The sequence below is a fragment of the Stegostoma tigrinum genome, chromosome 42 (genome assembly GCF_030684315.1).
Source record: "Stegostoma tigrinum isolate sSteTig4 chromosome 42, sSteTig4.hap1, whole genome shotgun sequence".
NCBI classification, from domain to species: Eukaryota; Metazoa; Chordata; class Chondrichthyes; order Orectolobiformes; family Stegostomatidae; genus Stegostoma; species Stegostoma tigrinum.
The window spans coordinates 1,777,609-1,794,076 of NC_081395.1; positions in this window are offsets into that span (position 1 = coordinate 1,777,609).

Consider the following 16,468-nt stretch of genomic DNA (forward strand, 5'->3'; position numbering starts at 1 on the left):
CACGCCCTCTGTTTCTCGCTCTCTGTTTCTCGCCCTCTGTTTCAGCCCCTCTGTTTCTCGCCCTCTGTTTCAGCCCCTCTGTTTCAGCCCCTCTGTTTCAGCCCCTCTGTTTCTCGCCCTCTGTTTCTCGCCCTCTGTTTCAGCCCCACTGTTTCAGCCCCTCTGTTTCAGCACCTCTGTTTCAGCCCCTCTGTTTCAGCCCCTATGTTTGAGCCCCTCTGTTTCAGCCCGTCTGTTTCTCGCCCTCTGTTTCAGCCCCTCTGTTTCAGCCCCTCTGTTTCAGCTCCTCTGATTCAGCCCTTCTGTTTCTCGCCCTCTGTTTCTAGCCCTCTGTTGCAGCCCCTCTGTTTCAGCCACTCTGTTTCAGCCCCTCTCTTTCACCCCCTCTGTTTCTCGCCCTCTGTTTCAGCCCCTCTGTTTCAGCCCTTCTGTTTCAGCCCCTCTGTTTTAGCCCCTCTGTTTCTCGCCCTCTGTTTCTCGCTCTCTGTTTCTCGCACTCTGTTTCAGCCCCTCTGTTTCATCCCCTCTGTTTCAGCCCCTCTGTTTCTCGCCCTCTGTTTCAGCCCCTCTGTTTCTCGCCCTCTGTTTCTCGCCCTCTGTTTCAGCCCCTATGTTTCAGCCCCTCTGTTTCAGCCCCACTGTTTCAACCCATCTGTTTCAGCCCCTCTGTTTCTCGCCCTCTGTTTCAGCCCCTCTGTTTCAGCCCCTCTGTTTCAGCCCCTCTGTTTCAGTCCCTCTGTTTCTCGCCCTCTATTTCTCGCCCTCTGTTTCTCGCCCTCTGTTTCTCGCCCTCTGTTTCAGCCCCTCTGTTTCAGCCCCTCTGTTTCTCGCCCTCTGTTTCAGCCCCTCTGTTTCAGCCCCTCTGTTTCAGCCCCTCTGTTTCTCGCGCTCCGTTTCAGCCCCTCTGTTTCAGCCCCTCTGTTTCACGCCCTCTGTTTCTCGCCCTCTTTTTCAGCCCCTCTGTTTCTCGCCCTCTGTTTCTCGCCCTCTGTTTCAGGCCCTCTGTTTCAGCCCCTCTGTTTAAGCCGCTCTGTTTCAGCCCCTCTGTATCAGCCCCTCTGTTTCAGCCCCTCTGTTTCAGCCCCTCTGTTTCAGACCCTCAGCTTCAACCCCTCTGTTTCAGCCCCTCTGTTTCATCCCCTCTGTTTCAGCCCCTCTGTTTCTCGCCCTCTGTTTCAGCCCCTCTGTTTCTCGCCCTCTGTTTCTCGCCCTCTGTTTCAGCCCCTATGTTTCAGCCCCTCTGTTTCAGCCCCACTGTTTCAACCCATCTGTTTCAGCCCCTCTGTTTCTCGCCCTCTGTTTCAGCCCCTCTGTTTCAGCCCCTCTGTTTCAGCCCCTCTGTTTCAGCCCCTCTGTTTCTCGCCCTCTATTTCTCGCCCTCTGTTTCTCGCCCTCTGTTTCTCGCCCTCTGTTTCAGCCCCTCTGTTTCAGCCCCTCTGTTTCTCGCCCTCTGTTTCAGCCCCTCTGTTTCAGCCCCTCTGTTTCAGCCCCTCTGTTTCTCGCGCTCCGTTTCAGCCCCTCTGTTTCAGCCCCTCTGTTTCACGCCCTCTGTTTCTCGCCCTCTTTTTCAGCCCCTCTGTTTCTCGCCCTCTGTTTCTCGCCCTCTGTTTCAGGCCCTCTGTTTCAGCCCCTCTGTTTCAGCCGCTCTGTTTCAGCCCCTCTGTATCAGCCCCTCTGTTTCAGCCCCTCTGTTTCAGCCCCTCTGTTTCAGCCCCTCTGTTTCAGCCCCTCTGTTTCAGCCTCTCTATTTCAGCCCCTCTGTTTCAGCCCCACTGTTTCAGCCCCTCTGTTTCAGCCCCTCTGTTTCTCGCCCTCTGTTTCAGCCCCTCTGTTTCAGCCCCTCTGTTTCAGCCCCTCTGTTTCTCGCCCTCTGTTTCTCACCCTCTGTTTCTCGCCCTCTGTTTCGCGCCCTCTGTTTCAGCCCCTCTGTTTCAGCCCCTCTGTTTCAGCCCCTCTGTTTCAGCCCAACTGTTTCTGCCCCTCTGTTTCTCGCCCTCTGTTTCTCGCCCTCTGTTTCTCACCCTCTGTTTCTCGCCATCTGTTTCAGCCCCACTGTTTCAGCCCCTCTGTTTCATCCCCTCTGTTTCTCGCCCTCTGTTTCAGCCCCTCTGTTTCAGCCCCTCTGTTTCTCGCCCACTGTTTCTGCCCCTCTTTTTCAGCCCCTCAGTTTCTCGCCCTCTGTTTCTCGCCCTCTGTTTCAGCCCCTCTGTTTCAGCCCCTCTGTTTCAGCCCCTCTGTTTCTGCCCCTCTGTTTCTCGCCCTCTGTTTCTCGCCCTCTGTTTCTCACCCTCTGTTTCTCGCCATCTGTTTCAGCCCCCCTGTTTCAGCCCCTCTGTTTCTCGCCATCTGTTTCTCGCCCTCTGTTTCTCGCCCTCTGTTTCAGCCCCTCTGTTTCAGCCCCTGTGTTTCAGCACCTCTGTTTCTCTCCCTAGGTTTCAGCCCCTCTGTTTCAGCCCCTCTGTTTCACGCCCTCTGTTTCTCGCCCTCTTTTTCAGCCCCTCTGTTTCTCGCCCTCTGTTTCTCGCCATCTGTTTCAGGCCCTCTGTTTCAGCCCCTCTGTTTCAGCCGCTCTGTTTCAGCCCCTCTGTATCAGCCCCTCTGTTTCAGCCCCTCAGTTTCTCGCCATCTGTTTCAGCCCCTCTGTTTCTCGCCCTCTGTTTCAGCCCCTCTGTTTCAGCCCCTCAGTTTCAGCCCCTCTGTTTCAGCCCCTCTGTTTCACGCCCTCTGTTTCTCGCTCTCTGTTTCTCGCCCTCTGTTTCAGCCCCTCTGTTTCTCGCCCTCTGTTTCAGCCCCTCTGTTTCAGGCCCTCTGTTTCAGCCCCTCTGTTTCTCGCCCTCTGTTTCTCGCCCTCTGTTTCAGCCCCTCTGTTTCAGCCCCTCTGTTTCAGCACCTCTGTTTCACCCCCTCTGTTTCAGCCCCTATGTTTGAGCCCCTCTGTTTCAGCCCGTCTGTTTCTCGCCCTCTGTTTCAGCCCCTGTGTTTCAGCCCCTCTGTTTCTCTCCCTCCGTTTCAGCCCCTCTGTTTCAGCCCCTCTGTTTCACGCCCTCTGTTTCTCGCCCTCTTTTTCAGCCCCTCTGTGTCTCGCCCTCTGTTTCTCGCCCTCTGTATCTCGCTCTCTGTTTCAGCCCCTCTGTTTCAGCCCCTCTGTTTCTCGCCCCCTGTTTCTCGCCCTCTGTATCTCGCTCTCTGTTTCAGCCCCTCTGTTTCTCGCCCTCTGTTTCTCGCCCTCTGTATCTCGCTCTCTGTTTCAGCCCCTCTGTTTCAGCCCCTCTGTTTCAGCCCCTCAGTTTCAGCCCCTCTGTTTCAGCCCCTCTGTTTCACGCCCTCTGTTTCTCGCTCTCTGTTTCTCGCCCTCTGTTTCAGCCCCTCTGTTTCTCGCCCTCTGTTTCAGCCCCTCTGTTTCAGCCCCTCTGTTTCAGCCCCTCTGTTTCTCGCCCTCTGTTTCTCGCCCTCTGTTTCAGCCCCACTGTTTCAGCCCCTCTGTTTCAGCACCTCTGTTTCAGCCCCTCTGTTTCAGCCCCTATGTTTGAGCCCCTCTGTTTCAGCCCGTCTGTTTCTCGCCCTCTGTTTCAGCCCCTCTGTTTCAGCCCCTCTGTTTCAGCTCCTCTGATTCAGCCCTTCTGTTTCTCGCCCTCTGTTTCTAGCCCTCTGTTGCAGCCCCTCTGTTTCAGCCACTCTGTTTCAGCCCCTCTCTTTCACCCCCTCTGTTTCTCGCCCTCTGTTTCAGCCCCTCTGTTTCAGCCCTTCTGTTTCAGCCCCTCTGTTTCAGCCCCTCTGTTTCTCGCCCTCTGTTTCTCGCTCTCTGTTTCTCGCACTCTGTTTCAGCCCCTCTGTTTCATCCCCTCTGTTTCAGCCCCTCTGTTTCTCGCCCTCTGTTTCAGCCCCTCTGTTTCTCGCCCTCTGTTTCTCGCCCTCTGTTTCAGCCCCTATGTTTCAGCCCCTCTGTTTCAGCCCCACTGTTTCAACCCATCTGTTTCAGCCCCTCTGTTTCTCGCCCTCTGTTTCAGCCCCTCTGTTTCAGCCCCTCTGTTTCAGCCCCTCTGTTTCAGTCCCTCTGTTTCTCGCCCTCTATTTCTCGCCCTCTGTTTCTCGCCCTCTGTTTCTCGCCCTCTGTTTCAGCCCCTCTGTTTCAGCCCCTCTGTTTCTCGCCCTCTGTTTCAGCCCCTCTGTTTCAGCCCCTCTGTTTCAGCCCCTCTGTTTCTCGCGCTCCGTTTCAGCCCCTCTGTTTCAGCCCCTCTGTTTTACGCCCTCTGTTTCTCGCCCTCTTTTTCAGCCCCTCTGTTTCTCGCCCTCTGTTTCTCGCCCTCTGTTTCAGGCCCTCTGTTTCAGCCCCTCTGTTTCAGCCGCTCTGTTTCAGCCCCTCTGTATCAGCCCCTCTGTTTCAGCCCCTCTGTTTCAGCCCCTCTGTTTCAGCCCCTCAGCTTCAACCCCTCTGTTTCAGCCCCTCTGTTTCATCCCCTCTGTTTCAGCCCCTCTGTTTCTCGCCCTCTGTTTCAGCCCCTCTGTTTCTCGCCCTCTGTTTCTCGCCCTCTGTTTCAGCCCCTATGTTTCAGCCCCTCTGTTTCAGCCCCACTGTTTCAACCCATCTGTTTCAGCCCCTCTGTTTCTCGCCCTCTGTTTCAGCCCCTCTGTTTCAGCCCCTCTGTTTCAGCCCCTCTGTTTCAGCCCCTCTGTTTCTCGCCCTCTATTTCTCGCCCTCTGTTTCTCGCCCTCTGTTTCTCGCCCTCTGTTTCAGCCCCTCTGTTTCAGCCCCTCTGTTTCTCGCCCTCTGTTTCAGCCCCTCTGTTTCAGCCCCTCTGTTTCAGCCCCTCTGTTTCTCGCGCTCCGTTTCAGCCCCTCTGTTTCAGCCCCTCTGTTTCACGCCCTCTGTTTCTCGCCCTCTTTTTCAGCCCCTCTGTTTCTCGCCCTCTGTTTCTCGCCCTCTGTTTCAGGCCCTCTGTTTCAGCCCCTCTGTTTCAGCCGCTCTGTTTCAGCCCCTCTGTATCAGCCCCTCTGTTTCAGCCCCTCTGTTTCAGCCCCTCTGTTTCAGCCCCTCAGCTTCAACCCCTCTGTTTCAGCCCCTCTGTTTCAGCCCCTCTGTTTCAGCCCCTCTGTTTCAGCCCCTCTGTTTCTCGCCCTCTGTTTCTCGCCCTCTGTTTCAGCCCCACTGTTTCAGCCCCTCTGTTTCAGCACCTCTGTTTCAGCCCCTCTGTTTCAGCTCCTATGTTTGAGCCCCTCTGTTTCAGCCCGTCTGTTTCTCGCCCTCTGTTTCAGCCCCTCTGTTTCAGCCCCTCTGTTTCAGCTCCTCTGATTCAGCCCTTCTGTTTCTCGCCCTCTGTTTCTAGCCCTCTGTTGCAGCCCCTCTGTTTCAGCCACTCTGTTTCAGCCCCTCTGTTTCAGCCCCTCTGTTTCTCGCCCTATGTTTCAGCCCCTCTGTTTCAGCCCTTCTGTTTCAGCCCCTCTGTTTTAGCCCCTCTGTTTCTAGCCCTCTGTTTCTCGCTCTCTGTTTCTCGCACTCTGTTTCAGCCCCTCTGTTTCAGCCCCTCTGTTTCAGCCCCTCTGTTTCTCGCCCTCTGTTTCAGCCCCTCTGTTTCTCGCCCTCTGTTTCTCGCCCTCTGTTTCAGCCCCTATGTTTCAGCCCCTCTGTTTCAGCCCCACTGTTTCAGCCCATCTGTTTCAGCCCCTCTGTTTCTCGCCCTCTGTTTCAGCCCCTCTGTTTCAGCCCCCTTGTTTCAGCCCCTCTGTTTCAGTCCCTCTGTTTCTCGCCCTCTGTTTCTCGCCCTCTGTTTCTCGCCCTCTGTTTCTCGCCCTCTGTTTCAGCCCCTCTGTTTCAGCCCCTCTGTTTCTCGCCCTCTGTTTCAGCCCCTCTGTTTCAGCCCCTCTGTTTCAGCCCCTCTGTTTCTCGCACTCCGTTTCAGCCCCTCTGTTTCAGCCCCTCTGTTTCACGCCCTCTGTTTCTCGCCCTCTTTTTCAGCCCCTCTGTTTCTCGCCCTCTGTTTCTCGCCCTCTGTTTCAGGCCCTCTGTTTCAGCCCCTCTGTTTCAGCCGCTCTGTTTCAACCCCTCTGTATCAGCCCCTCTGTTTCAGCCCCTCTGTTTCAGCCCCTCTGTTTCAGCCCCTCAGCTTCAACCCCTCTGTTTCAGCCCCTCTGTTTCAGCCCCTCGGTTTCAGCCCCTCTGTTTCTCGCCCCCTGTTTCTCGCCCTCTGTATCTCGCTCTCTGTTTCAGCCCCTCTGTTTCAGCCTCTCTGTTTCAGCCCCTCTGTTTCAGCGCCTCTGTTTCTCGCCCTCTGTTTCAGCCCCTCTGTTTCAGCCCCTCTGTTTCAGCCCCTCTGTTTCTCGCCCTCTGTTTCTCGCCCTCTGTTGCAGCCCCTCTGTTTCAGCCCCTCTGTTTCAGCCCCTCTGTTTCAGCCCCTCTGTTTCTCGCCCTCTGTTTCAGCCCCTCTGTTTCAGCCCCTCAGTTTCAGCCCCTCTGTTTCAGCCCCTCTGTTTCTCGCCCTCTGTTTCTCGCTCTCTATTTCTCGCCCTCTGTTTCAGCCCCACTGTTTCAGCCCCTCTGTTTCAGCCCCTCTGTTTCAGCCCCTCTGTTTCTCGCCCTCTGTTTCAGCCCCTCTGTTTCTCGCCCTCTGTTTCTCGCCCTCTGTTTCAGCCCCTCTATTTCAGCCCCTCTGTTTCAGCCCCACTGTTTCAGCCCCTCTGTTTCAGCCCCTCTGTTTCTCGCCCTCTGTTTCAGCCCGTCTGTTTCAGCCCCTCTGTTTCAGCCCCTCTGTTTCAGCCCCTCTGTTTCAGCCTCTCTATTTCAGCCCCTCTGTTTCAGCCCCACTGTTTCAGCCCCTCTGTTTCAGCCCCTCTGTTTCTCGACCTCTGTTTCAGCCCCTCTGTTTCAGCCCCTCTGTTTCAGCCCCTCTGTTTCTCGCCCTCTGTTTCTCACCCTCTGTTTCTCGCCCTCTGTTTCTCGCCCTCTGTTTCAGCCCCTCTGTTTCAGCCCCTCTGTTTCAGCCCCTCTGTTTCAGCCCAACTGTTTCTGCCCCTCTGTTTCTCGCCCTCTGTTTCTCGCCCTCTGTTTCTCACCCTCTGTTTCTCGCCATCTGTTTCAGCCCCACTGTTTCAGCCCCTCTGTTTCATCCCCTCTGTTTCTCGCCCTCTGTTTCAGCCCCTCTGTTTCAGCCCCTCTGTTTCTCGCCCACTGTTTCTGCCCCTCTTTTTCAGCCCCTCAGTTTCTCGCCCTCTGTTTCTCGCCCTCTGTTTCAGCCCCTCTGTTTCAGCCCCTCTGTTTCAGCCCCTCTGTTTCTGCCCCTCTGTTTCTCGCCCTCTGTTTCTCGCCCTCTGTTTCTCACCCTCTGTTTCTCGCCATCTGTTTCAGCCCCCCTGTTTCAGCCCCTCTGTTTCTCGCCATCTGTTTCTCGCCCTCTGTTTCTCGCCCTCTGTTTCAGCCCCTCTGTTTCAGCCCCTGTGTTTCAGCACCTCTGTTTCTCTCCCTAGGTTTCAGCCCCTCTGTTTCAGCCCCTCTGTTTCACGCCCTCTGTTTCTCGCCCTCTTTTTCAGCCCCTCTGTTTCTCGCCCTCTGTTTCTCGCCATCTGTTTCAGGCCCTCTGTTTCAGCCCCTCTGTTTCAGCCGCTCTGTTTCAGCCCCTCTGTATCAGCCCCTCTGTTTCAGCCCCTCAGTTTCTCGCCATCTGTTTCAGCCCCTCTGTTTCTCGCCCTCTGTTTCAGCCCCTCTGTTTCAGCCCCTCAGTTTCAGCCCCTCTGTTTCAGCCCCTCTGTTTCACGCCCTCTGTTTCTCGCTCTCTGTTTCTCGCCCTCTGTTTCAGCCCCTCTGTTTCTCGCCCTCTGTTTCAGCCCCTCTGTTTCTCGCCCTCTGTTTCAGCCCCTCTGTTTCTCGCCCTCTGTTTCTCGCCCTCTGTTTCAGCCCCTCTGTTTCAGCCCCTCTGTTTCAGCACCTCTGTTTCACCCCCTCTGTTTCAGCCCCTATGTTTGAGCCCCTCTGTTTCAGCCCGTCTGTTTCTCGCCCTCTGTTTCAGCCCCTGTGTTTCAGCCCCTCTGTTTCTCTCCCTCCGTTTCAGCCCCACTGTTTCAGCCCCTCTGTTTCACGCCCTCTGTTTCTCGCCCTCTTTTTCAGCCCCTCTGTGTCTCGCCCTCTGTTTCTCGCCCTCTGTATCTCGCTCTCTGTTTCAGCCCCTCTGTTTCAGCCCCTCTGTTTCTCGCCCCCTGTTTCTCGCCCTCTGTATCTCGCTCTCTGTTTCAGCCCCTCTGTTTCTCGCCCTCTGTTTCTCGCCCTCTGTATCTCGCTCTCTGTTTCAGCCCCTCTGTTTCAGCCCCTCTGTTTCAGCCCCTCAGTTTCAGCCCCTCTGTTTCAGCCCCTCTGTTTCACGCCCTCTGTTTCTCGCTCTCTGTTTCTCGCCCTCTGTTTCAGCCCCTCTGTTTCTCGCCCTCTGTTTCAGCCCCTCTGTTTCAGCCCCTCTGTTTCAGCCCCTCTGTTTCTCGCCCTCTGTTTCTCGCCCTCTGTTTCAGCCCCACTGTTTCAGCCCCTCTGTTTCAGCACCTCTGTTTCAGCCCCTCTGTTTCAGCCCCTATGTTTGAGCCCCTCTGTTTCAGCCTGTCTGTTTCTCGCCCTCTGTTTCAGCCCCTCTGTTTCAGCCCCTCTGTTTCAGCTCCTCTGATTCAGCCCTTCTGTTTCTCGCCCTCTGTTTCTAGCCCTCTGTTGCAGCCCCTCTGTTTCAGCCACTCTGTTTCAGCCCCTCTCTTTCACCCCCTCTGTTTCTCGCCCTCTGTTTCAGCCCCTCTGTTTCAGCCCTTCTGTTTCAGCCCCTCTGTTTTAGCCCCTCTGTTTCTCGCCCTCTGTTTCTCGCTCTCTGTTTCTCGCACTCTGTTTCAGCCCCTCTGTTTCATCCCCTCTGTTTCAGCCCCTCTGTTTCTCGCCCTCTGTTTCAGCCCCTCTGTTTCTCGCCCTCTGTTTCTCGCCCTCTGTTTCAGCCCCTATGTTTCAGCCCCTCTGTTTCAGCCCCACTGTTTCAACCCATCTGTTTCAGCCCCTCTGTTTCTCGCCCTCTGTTTCAGCCCCTCTGTTTCAGCCCCTCTGTTTCAGCCCCTCTGTTTCAGTCCCTCTGTTTCTCGCCCTCTATTTCTCGCCCTCTGTTTCTCGCCCTCTGTTTCTCGCCCTCTGTTTCAGCCCCTCTGTTTCAGCCCCTCTGTTTCTCGCCCTCTGTTTCAGCCCCTCTGTTTCAGCCCCTCTGTTTCAGCCCCTCTGTTTCTCGCGCTCCGTTTCAGCCCCTCTGTTTCAGCCCCTCTGTTTCACGCCCTCTGTTTCAGGCCCTCTGTTTCAGCCCCTCTGTTTCAGCCGCTCTGTTTCAGCCCCTCTGTATCAGCCCCTCTGTTTCAGCCCCTCTGTTTCAGCCCCTCTGTTTCAGCCCCTCAGCTTCAACCCCTCTGTTTCAGCCCCTCTGTTTCAGCCCCTCTGTTTCAGCCCCTCTGTTTCAGCCCCTCTGTTTCTCGCCCTCTGTTTCTCGCCCTCTGTTTCAGCCCCACTGTTTCAGCCCCTCTGTTTCAGCACCTCTGTTTCAGCCCCTCTGTTTCAGCTCCTATGTTTGAGCCCCTCTGTTTCAGCCCGTCTGTTTCTCGCCCTCTGTTTCAGCCCCTCTGTTTCAGCCCCTCTGTTTCAGCTCCTCTGATTCAGCCCTTCTGTTTCTCGCCCTCTGTTTCTAGCCCTCTGTTGCAGCCCCTCTGTTTCAGCCACTCTGTTTCAGCCCCTCTGTTTCAGCCCCTCTGTTTCTCGCCCTATGTTTCAGCCCCTCTGTTTCAGCCCTTCTGTTTCAGCCCCTCTGTTTTAGCCCCTCTGTTTCTCGCCCTCTGTTTCTCGCTCTCTGTTTCTCGCACTCTGTTTCAGCCCCTCTGTTTCAGCCCCTCTGTTTCAGCCCCTCTGTTTCTCGCCCTCTGTTTCAGCCCCTCTGTTTCTCGCCCTCTGTTTCTCGCCCTCTGTTTCAGCCCCTATGTTTCAGCCCCTCTGTTTCAGCCCCACTGTTTCAGCCCATCTGTTTCAGCCCCTCTGTTTCTCGCCCTCTGTTTCAGCCCCTCTGTTTCAGCCCCTCTGTTTCAGCCCCTCTGTTTCAGTCCCTCTGTTTCTCGCCCTCTGTTTCTCGCCCTCTGTTTCTCGCCCTCTGTTTCTCGCCCTCTGTTTCAGCCCCTCTGTTTCAGCCCCTCTGTTTCTCGCCCTCTGTTTCAGCCCCTCTGTTTCAGCCCCTCTGTTTCAGCCCCTCTGTTTCTCGCACTCCGTTTCAGCCCCTCTGTTTCAGCCCCTCTGTTTCACGCCCTCTGTTTCTCGCCCTCTTTTTCAGCCCCTCTGTTTCTCGCCCTCTGTTTCTCGCCCTCTGTTTCAGGCCCTCTGTTTCAGCCCCTCTGTTTCAGCCGCTCTGTTTCAACCCCTCTGTATCAGCCCCTCTGTTTCAGCCCCTCTGTTTCAGCCCCTCTGTTTCAGCCCCTCAGCTTCAACCCCTCTGTTTCAGCCCCTCTGTTTCAGCCCCTCGGTTTCAGCCCCTCTGTTTCTCGCCCCCTGTTTCTCGCCCTCTGTATCTCGCTCTCTGTTTCAGCCCCTCTGTTTCAGCCTCTCTGTTTCAGCCCCTCTGTTTCAGCGCCTCTGTTTCTCGCCCTCTGTTTCAGCCCCTCTGTTTCAGCCCCTCTGTTTCAGCCCCTCTGTTTCTCGCCCTCTGTTTCTCGCCCTCTGTTGCAGCCCCTCTGTTTCAGCCCCTCTGTTTCAGCCCCTCTGTTTCAGCCCCTCCGTTTCTCGCCCTCTGTTTCAGCCCCTCTGTTTCAGCCCCTCAGTTTCAGCCCCTCTGTTTCAGCCCCTCTGTTTCTCGCCCTCTGTTTCTCGCTCTCTATTTCTCGCCCTCTGTTTCAGCCCCTCTGTTTCAGCCCCTCTGTTTCAGCCCCTCTGTTTCAGCCCCTCTGTTTCTCGCCCTCTGTTTCAGCCCCTCTGTTTCTCGCCCTCTGTTTCTCGCCCTCTGTTTCAGCCCCTCTATTTCAGCCCCTCTGTTTCAGCCCCACTGTTTCAGCCCCTCTGTTTCAGCCCCTCTGTTTCTCGCCCTCTGTTTCAGCCCGTCTGTTTCAGCCCCTCTGTTTCAGCCCCTCAGTTTCAGCCCCTCTGTTTCAGCCTCTCTATTTCATCCCCTCTGTTTCAGCCCCACTGTTTCAGCCCCTCTGTTTCAGCCCCTCTGTTTCTCGCCCTCTGTTTCAGCCCCTCTGTTTCAGCCCCTCTGTTTCAGCCCCTCTGTTTCTCGCCCTCTGTTTCTCACCCTCTGTTTCTCGCCCTCTGTTTCGCGCCCTCTGTTTCAGCCCCTCTGTTTCAGCCCCTCTGTTTCAGCCCCTCTGTTTCAGCCCAACTGTTTCTGCCCCTCTGTTTCTCGCCCTCTGTTTCTCGCCCTCTGTTTCTCACCCTCTGCTTCTCGCCATCTGTTTCAGCCCCACTGTTTCAGCCCCTCTATTTCATCCCCTCTGTTTCTCGCCCTCTGTTTCAGCCCCTCTGTTTCAGCCCCTCTGTTTCTCGCCCACTGTTTCTGCCCCTCTTTTTCAGCCCCTCAGTTTCTCGCCCTCTGTTTCTCGCCCTCTGTTTCAGCCCCTCTGTTTCAGCCCCTCTGTTTCAGCCCCTCTGTTTCTGCCCCTCTGTTTCTCGCCCTCTGTTTCAGCCCCCCTGTTTCAGCCCCTCTGTTTCTCGCCATCTGTTTCTCGCCCTCTGTTTCTCGCCCTCTGTTTCAGCCCCTCTGTTTCAGCCCCTGTGTTTCAGCACCTCTGTTTCTCTCCCTCCGTTTCAGCCCCTCTGTTTCAGCCCCTCTGTTTCACGCCCTCTGTTTCTCGCCCTCTTTTTCAGCCCCTCTGTTTCTCGCCCTCTGTTTCTCGCCATCTGTTTCAGGCCCTCTGTTTCAGCCCCTCTGTTTCAGCCGCTCTGTTTCAGCCCCTCTGTATCAGCCCCTCTGTTTCAGCCCCTCAGTTTCTCGCCATCTGTTTCAGCCCCTCTGTTTCTCGCCCTCTGTTTCAGCCCCTCTGTTTCAGCCCCTCAGTTTCAGCCCCTCTGTTTCAGCCCCTCTGTTTCACGCCCTCTGTTTCTCGCTCTCTGTTTCTCGCCCTCTGTTTCAGCCCCTCTGTTTCTCGCCCTCTGTTTCAGCCCCTCTGTTTCAGGCCCTCTGTTTCAGCCCCTCTGTTTCTCGCCCTCTGTTTCTCGCCCTCTGTTTCAGCCCCTCTGTTTCAGCCCCTCTGTTTCAGCACCTCTGTTTCACCCCCTCTGTTTCAGCCCCTATGTTTGAGCCCCTCTGTTTCAGCCCGTCTGTTTCTCGCCCTCTGTTTCAGCCCCTGTGTTTCAGCCCCTCTGTTTCTCTCCCTCCGTTTCAGCCCCTCTGTTTCAGCCCCTCTGTTTCACGCCCTCTGTTTCTCGCCCTCTTTTTCAGCCCCTCTGTGTCTCGCCCTCTGTTTCTCGCCCTCTGTATCTCGCTCTCTGTTTCAGCCCCTCTGTTTCAGCCCCTCTGTTTCTCGCCCCCTGTTTCTCGCCCTCTGTATCTCGCTCTCTGTTTCAGCCCCTCTGTTTCTCGCCCTCTGTTTCTCGCCCTCTGTATCTCGCTCTCTGTTTCAGCCCCTCTGTTTCAGCCCCTCTGTTTCTCGCCCCCTGTTTCTCGCCCTCTGTATCTCGCCCTCTTTTTCAGCCCCTCTGTTTCTCGCCCTCTGTTTCTCGCCCTCTGTATCTCGCTCTCTGTTTCAGCCCCTCTGTTTCAGCCCCTCTGTTTCTCGCCCCCTGTTTCTCGCCCTCTGTATCTCGCTCTCTGTTTCAGCCCCTCTGTTTCAGCCTCTCTGTTTCAGCCCCTCTGTTTCAGCGCCTCTGTTTCTCGCCCTCTGTTTCAGCCCCTCTGTTTCAGCCCCTCTGTTTCAGCCCCTCTGTTTCTCGCCCTCTGTTTCTCGCCCTCTGTTGCAGCCCCTCTGTTTCAGCCCCTCTGTTTCAGCCCGTCTGTTTCAGCCCCTCTGTTTCTCGCCCTCTGTTTCAGCCCCTCAGTTTCAGCCCCTCTGTTTCAGCCCCTCTGTTTCTCGCCCTCTGTTTCTCGCTCTCTATTTCTCGCCCTCTGTTTCAGCCCCTCTGTTTCAGCCCCTCTGTTTCAGCCCCTCTGTTTCAGCCCCTCTGTTTCTCGCCCTCAGTTTCTCGCCCTCTGTTTCAGCCCCTCTATTTCAGCCCCTCTGTTTCAGCCCCACTGTTTCAGCCCCTCTGTTTCAGCCCCTCTGTTTCTCGACCTCTGTTTCAGCCCGTCTGTTTCAGCCCGTCTGTTTCAGCCCCTCTGTTTCAGCCCCTCTGTTTCTCGCCCTCTGTTTCTCGCCCTCTGTTTCGCGCCCTCTGTTTCAACCCCTCTGTTTCAGCCCCTCTGTTTCAGCCCCTCTGTTTCAGCCCAACTGTTTCTGCCCCTCTGTTTCTCGCCCTCTGTTTCTCGCCCACTGTTTCTCACCCTCTGTTTCTCGCCATCTGTTTCAGCCCCACTGTTTCAGCCCCTCTGTTTCATCCCCTCTGTTTCTCGCCCTCTGTTTCAGCCCCTCTGTTTCAGCCCCTCTGTTTCTCGCCCACTGTTTCTGCCCCTCTTTTTCAGCCCCTCAGTTTCTCGCCCTCTGTTTCTCGCCCTCTGTTTCAGCCCCTCTGTTTCAGCCCCTCTGTTTCAGCCCCTCTGTTTCAGCCCCTCTGTTTCTGCCCCTCTGTTTCTCGCCCTCTGTTTCTCGCCCTCTGTTTCTCACCCTCTGTTTCTCGCCATCTGTTTCAGCCCCCCTGTTTCAGCCCCTCTGTTTCTCGCCATCTGTTTCTCGCCCTCTGTTTCTCGCCCTCTGTTTCAGCCCCTATGTTTCAGCCCCTCTGTTTCAGCCCCACTGTTTCAGCCCATCTGTTTCAGCCCCTCTGTTTCAGCCCCTCTGTTTCTCGCCCTCTGTTTCAGCCCCTCTGTTTCAGCCCCTCAGTTTCAGCCCCTCTGTTTCAGCCCCTCTGTTTCACGCCCTCTGTTTCTCGCTCTCTGTTTCTCGCCCTCTGTTTCAGCCCCTCTGTTTCTCGCCCTCTGTTTCAGCCCCTCTGTTTCAGCCCCTCTGTTTCAGCTCCTCTGATTCAGCCCTTCTGTTTCTCTCCCTCTGTTTCTAGCCCCCTGTTGCAGCCCCTCTGTTTCAGCCACTCTGTTTCAGCCCCTCTGTTTCAGCCCCTCTGTTTCAGCCCCTCTGTTTCTCGCCCTATGTTTGAGCCCCTCTGTTTCAGCCCGTCTGTTTCTCGCCCTCTGTTTCAGCCCCTCTGTTTCAGCCCCTCTGTTTCAGCTCCTCTGATTCAGCCCTTCTGTTTCTCGCCCTCTGTTTCTAGCCCTCTGTTGCACCCCGCTGTTTCAGCCACTCTGTTTCAGCTCCTCTGTTTCAGCCCCTCTGTTTCTCGCCCTCTGTTTCAGCCCCTCAGTTTCAGCCCTTCTGTTTCAGCCCCTCTGTTTTAGCCCCTCTGTTTCTCGCCCTCTGTTTCAGCCCCTCTGTTTCTCGCCCTCTGTTTCTCGCCCTCTGTTTCAGCCCCACTGTTTCAGCCCCTCTGTTTCAGCACCTCTGTTTCAGCCCCTCTGTTTCAGCCCCTATGTTTGAGCCCCTCTGTTTCAGCCCGTCTGTTTCTCGCCCTCTGTTTCAGCCCCTCTGTTTCAGCCCCTCTGTTTCAGCTCCTCTGATTCAGCCCTTCTGTTTCTCGCCCTCTGTTTCTAGCCCTCTGTTGCAGCCCCTCTGTTTCAGCCACTCTGTTTCAGCCCCTCTCTTTCACCCCCTCTGTTTCTCGCCCTCTGTTTCAGCACCTCTGTTTCAGCCCTTCTGTTTCAGCCCCTCTGTTTTAGCCCCTCTGTTTCTCGCCCTCTGTTTCTCGCTCTCTGTTTCTCGCACTCTGTTTCAGCCCCTCTGTTTCAGCCCCTCTGTTTCAGCCCCTCTGTTTCTCGCCCTCTGTTTCAGCCCCTCTGTTTCTCGCCCTCTGTTTCTCGCCCTCTGTTTCAGCCCCTATGTTTCAGCCCCTCTGTTTCAGCCCCACTGTTTCAGCCCATCTGTTTCAGCCCCTCTGTTTCTCGCCCTCTGTTTCAGCCCCTCTGTTTCAGCCCCTCTGTTTCAGCCCCTCTGTTTCAGTCCCTCTGTTTCTCGCCCTCTGTTTCTCGCCCTCTGTTTCTCGCCCTCTGTTTCTCGCCCTCTGTTTCAGCCCCTCTGTTTCGGCCCCTCTGTTTCTCGCCCTCTGTTTCAGCCCCTCTGTTTCAGCCCCTCTGTTTCTCGCACTCCGTTTCAGCCCCTCTGTTTCAGCCCCTCTGTTTCACGCCCTCTGTTTCTCGCCCTCTTTTTCAGCCCCTCTGTTTCTCGCCCTCTGTTTCTCGCCCTCTGTTTCAGGCCCTCTGTTTCAGGCCCTCTGTTTCAGCCGCTCTGTTTCAGCCCCTCTGTATCAGCCCCTCTGTTTCAGCCCCTCTGTTTCAGCCCCTCTGTTTCAGCCCCTCAGCTTCAACCCCTCTGTTTCAGCCCCTCTGTTTCAGCCCCTCTGTTTCAGCCCCTCTGTTTCAGCCCCTCTGTTTCTCGCCCTCTGTTTCTCGCCCTCTGTTTCAGCCCCACTGTTTCAGCCCCTCTGTTTCAGCACCTCTGTTTCAGCCCCTCTGTTTCAGCTCCTATGTTTGAGCCCCTCTGTTTCAGCCCGTCTGATTCTCGCCCTCTGTTTCAGCCCCTCTGTTTCAGCCCCTCTGTTTCAGCTCCTCTGATTCAGCCCTTCTGTTTCTCGCCCTCTGTTTCTAGCCCTCTGTTGCAGCCCCTCTGTTTCAGCCACTCTGTTTCAGCCCCTCTGTTTCAGCCCCTCTGTTTCTCGCCCTATGTTTCAGCCCCTCTGTTTCAGCCCTTCTGTTTCAGCCCCTCTGTTTTAGCCCCCCTGTTTCTTGCCCTCTGTTTCTCGCTCTCTGTTTCTCGCACTCTGTTTCAGCCCCTCTGTTTCAGCCCCTCTGTTTCAGCCCCTCTGTTTCTCGCCCTCTGTTTCAGCCCCTCTGTTTCTCGCCCTCTGTTTCTCGCCCTCTGTTTCAGCCCCTATGTTTCAGCCCCTCTGTTTCAGCCCCACTGTTTCAGCCCATCTGTTTCAGCCCCTCTGTTTCTCGCCCTCTTTTTCAGCCCCTCTGTTTCAGCCCCTCTGTTTCAGCCCCTCTGTTTCAGTCCCTCTGTTTCTCGCCCTCTGTTTCTCGCCCTCTGTTTGTCGCCCTCTGTTTCTCGCCCCTCTGTTTCAGCCCCTCTGTTTCAGCCCCTCTGTTTCTCGCCCTCTGTTTCAGCCCCTCTGTTTCAGCCCCTCTGTTTCTCGCACTCCGTTTCAGCCCCTCTGTTTCAGCCCCTCTGTTTCACGCCCTCTGTTTCTCGCCCTCTTTTTCAGCCCCTCTGTTTCTCGCCCTCTGTTTCTCGCCCTCTGTTTCAGGCCCTCTGTTTCAGCCCCTCTGTTTCAGCCGCTCTGTTTCAACCCCTCTGTATCAGC